Below are 4744 nucleotides of genomic sequence, written 5' to 3'. Positions count from 1 at the left end.
TGCTGTTTCATGCCGGTATGTTGCTTTCAAGTCTTGGGGCACCAGGTTGAGGTTTCTTTTTCTCTTTCTTTTCTTTTATTTCTTTCTCTCTTTCTGCTTCTATGGACTGATGGGCTTATGAGTATGAAAAGACAAGACACATGCAAAGCATAGGGTAGTGATTGATAAATAATATTGGCTATTATTAACAATTATTATATATCTGAAAATTTCACATTTTACAAACTTGGGTGAAAAATAATAAAATGCAGAGAAGTAAGATAATAACATGGCCTTAGTGTAAAAGAGAGAATCTATTATGGGTCATAAACTCATCCTGTTTGCTCCAAATTTCTTTTTATTTTATATGTAAATATATAGTTGCTCGTTCCTAGGCCCAAGATCCTTTATAGAGGCAGAATAATCTATTACAGTGCTGTTAGCATGTATCTTTGATTATATAGACCATCTAGCCATATCTACTCTTTGAATCAAATAAATTATTCCCATCACCAACTGAGGACTCAAAAGTATACCCAGAGGAGAGGGACAGCTGAAAAATGGCAACAGGGTCATGAATTTGAATGAGAAGACAAAGAAGATCAAGGTATTCCATTCAGATGACTGTTAAGTAACATTAAAAATTATGGCAAGTTCTAAAAATACTGATATATGTTTAAATAATATTGTTCATTGCAAGCAGTGATAACAATAACATAAATTAATATTAATCAATCATTAAGTAAATAAAACATTGAATTGTATTACCTTTTCTTACTTATTAGTTGATACATAGCTTACACTACTTATTAAATGCTATTAAACACATGGAAGAGAAGCTTCTATGAAAGAATATATATTTTAACCCATATTTTATTATGGATGCAAACATTTTCTCAAGATTATTTGAGAGGCTTTCAAACACAGTTCTGATACCTGCATTATTTCTGCAATTTAGGGCCACATAACGATTATATATCTACATTCTCAGAATATTAATGCATGTACTATTATTTTTAGAGAATTCTTTCCTCTGTTTCCTTTTGCACCACAATCATGCTCAGCCTTCATTTGGGTTTCAATAATTCCTTTCAGTTACATTACACTTGATCATCCCCCAGAAGAATTTACTTCAGAAGACAGCACTGAAGCTGCAGCTCAGGGAGAGGAACATGTCTGATCAGAGCACACAGGAGCAAATGAAGGGGGAGGAAGAGAGTGGAGCACATCCTGGCCCACCATGCCTTGAGGATGATATTCCTGCTCAGAGCAGCCAATCCACAGAGAAGACCGTATAGCTGGCTCCACTATTAGAAATGATGTCCCTCACTGACCCATAGCCCTAAAGGTAAAAACCCGGGAGACACAGTATGGGAATTCCACCTGATCTGATCCCACCACACAGAGGCAAAACACTAAGGGTGTGCAACAGAACAACAAGAGGAACAGAGCAACGAAGTCCCTAGGTAATACCAAAAATAGACTTTGGGGCCAGGGCTTGGCACCCCATTAGACTCGACTGGAAAACATTCCTAGAGGCCAACAAACAGTCCTTGAACTAACTACAGGCTTTTCTTTGTTGTTGTTTTGTCATTGGCTTTTTGTTGTTGTTTTGTTTACTTTTGTTTCTTTGTTTTGCTCTGTCTTGTTTTGTGCATATTATCTTGCAGGTCTGTCTAAATAAGATAGTCTGGATGAACAATCTGGAGGAGAAAACCACAGGACCGACGCTTCTGGGGGGACATGGGAGACGGGGAAAGGAAGTGGTGTTAACAAACCCAGGGACAAGGGAACAACAAATGATCCAAATTGGTGGTGAGGAGGGTGTAGGAGGCCTGGTCAGGCATGATCAAGGATCATCAACTTTTCACTCAATAGTCCAAGCCACTAATCTAATCTGCCAGCGGTCCACCTCTATCCAATCTCCAACCCATCTTCCACCACTTTGTTCACCCATCTCCATTGCACCCAAGTCAACACCAGTCAACAGTCAGTCCATCAGTTGAAGGATGGACAAAGAAACTTAAAACACACACACAATGAAATACTATACATGCTAAAAAACACTGAGGAAATCATGAAGCACTTCATGATATAGATGGATCTAGAGAATATTCCAATGAGTGAAATAAGCCAAGCACCTAACAATATACTTTTAAGTAAAAGCAAAGTTCATAAAAAAGTGTGGGAATCTCTTCTCTGATGACCTGCTACTCATGAGCAAATGTATTTGCTTAAAATGTTTATGATCTCTCTTGAGAGAGGGTCTCTTGCTTTCCCTTCCTTCACAGGGCTGATGTACTGAGTGAAATGATAAAGGCATGTCTTGAAACAAACTTACATTTTTCCATGATTGTCCCTCTGCTCTAATTTTGGAAAGTCTTTTACATTGGCTCTGGGACTATGTCTAATCTTGTCATCTGACTCATCTTTTTAGATGGCACAGTAACAAGATATGCAGAACATATTCCTGGGAGCATTAACAGCTAAAGTAGAACTCTAATGGGCTTATTAGATTAACCATATCCCCAAGAGCAAATGGAATAGGAATTTTGAAAAGAAGACAGCAGTACAAAAAAAAAGATGAAGTTAAATGGAACACAAACTTTAATCATTAGCTGACCTTGGTGGTGGTAGTGGTGTTGTGGGGGTGGAAAGCAGCCATCTGGAATGACAAGTGTAATATTACAGACGAACATTTGAGTCTAACCATGGCTTTTGTGTTATTAAGTGTTGTTGAGTCAGTTCGAAATCAAATGGAACCCTGTGTACACGTAATAAAACACGACTTGGTACAACGCCATTCTCACAGTTCTTGTTATGATCTGGCCTGATGTTACAGTTACTTTATCAGTCCATCACATTGAGGGGGTCTTTCTCTTTTTCTCTGGCCCTCTACTTTATCAAGGATACTGTTCTTCCTCAGAGGCAGGTCCCTCTCGAGAATATGTCAAAAGAATGGAGATTGAGTCTCATGAGCCTCACATCTACCTTTATTTAAATAAGTGGTATAAGAGGTAGATCATCTGAGAAACTGCCCAGAATATTTTCAATAGGGGACACCAAAATATTATTAGCATAGATTGAATGTATATAAATTAGCCTTGCCCCCATTCTGAATTGTAGAGATAGGGAAAGTTTCCTGATATTACAATATCTCATTGTGTGTGTGTGTATGTGTGTGTGTGTGTGTGCAAATAACATGCCTAGCGGAAACTTGACAACCATAGCAGTCTACTGAAATCCTGAGAGAGAAAAAAATCATTATGCAGAGTCATTTATGGGCTATTTAAAATGTTATCTTTGATGTTATGTATCCTCAAGGTGGTTCTGACTCGTAGTGACCTTATGTACAACACACTGAAACGCTGTCTATCCTATGCCAACCTACAATTGTTTTGTTTGAACTCACTGTGGTAGTTACATAATCTGGTGTCAATTTCAGAGAATTAAGAGTGAAGGGGTGGAATTTCACGTGTCAATCAGGTGGCAGCTCAATGACCTCATTTGGAAGCACTAAGCAGATAAATAGCTCGCTGGAGGTGTGATACATGCTCACTCCCTCCAAGACATTCCTGTGGAGAAGACACATGGAAAGAGGCTGATGGCAGCTAGAACCTCAGAGCTGGAGAAGCCACGTGCAGAGCCCTACCAGCGCTGAGATGCTTACAATGCCAATGGAGCCACAAGACTTCCCACCACTGGCCTGTGATCTCCCTGCATTCGGTGTCATTTCATGTGCTTCGTGAGTCTCAAAAGGAATTTATAGATTGGTATCAGACATGGGCTAATATTGGACTTATGGACTTGATCTAGACTGGACTGGAATGTTTTCTCAATATTCAATTGATCTTGAATATAAAGCTCTTTCCTATACACTTATGAGTGTCTATGAATTTGTTTCTCTAGTCTATCCAGACTAACATACCCATTGTTGCAGCCACTGTGTCAATCCACCTTATTGAGAATCTTCCTCATACTTGCTGCCCTTCTGCGCTTTTAATCATGATGTCTTTTGGTCAAAGTATGGGAGAAGATGTCTTGCCATCTTTATCTCTAAGGAGAATTCTGGTTGTAGTTCTTCCAAAACAGATCTATTTGTTCCTTTGGCAGTCCACAGCACTTTCGATATTTTTGCCAGACTAAAAATCAAATGTATTCAAATGTATTTCTTCAGTTTTTCTTATTCAACGCAGAGCCTTTGCATGCATAAGAGACTATTTAAAATACCATGGTTTAGATAAAACAATTAGTAGTCCTCAGAGGTACATTCGTGCTCATTAACAGTTTAAGAGGTCTTGGTCAGCAGATTTACCCAGTAAAATGCTTTGTTTTATTTCTTTACTACTATTTCCCTTAACATTAACTGCAGATCCTAGCTAGAAAAAATCCCCTGATAACTTCAATATTTCCTCTATTTATTAAGATGTAATTATGTTTCTGTTTTATTTGCAATGAGTTGTAATCTATACTGAAGGTTGCAATTTTTGATCTTCATCAGTAAATACTTCAAGTTCTTCTTGCTTTCAGCAAGCAAAGTTGTGTCCTCTGGGTATCACAGGTTGTTAAAAAGCTTTTCTCCAAACATGATACTATACTCTTTATTATGTAATACAATCTCTGATTATTTGCTCAACACAAAGATTGAATAAGTATAGTGAGAGGCTACAATCTTGATACAAATTTTATTCAAATTTTAAACTGTTCAGTATTCCCTGGGCTGTTTGAATGACTGCCTCTTGATCCATGTACAGATTCTCCAGAA

Source organism: Tenrec ecaudatus, chromosome 7 (assembly GCF_050624435.1).
Source record: "Tenrec ecaudatus isolate mTenEca1 chromosome 7, mTenEca1.hap1, whole genome shotgun sequence".
Taxonomy (NCBI): Eukaryota; Metazoa; Chordata; class Mammalia; order Afrosoricida; family Tenrecidae; genus Tenrec; species Tenrec ecaudatus.
This window is presented reverse-complemented; position numbering follows the sequence as displayed.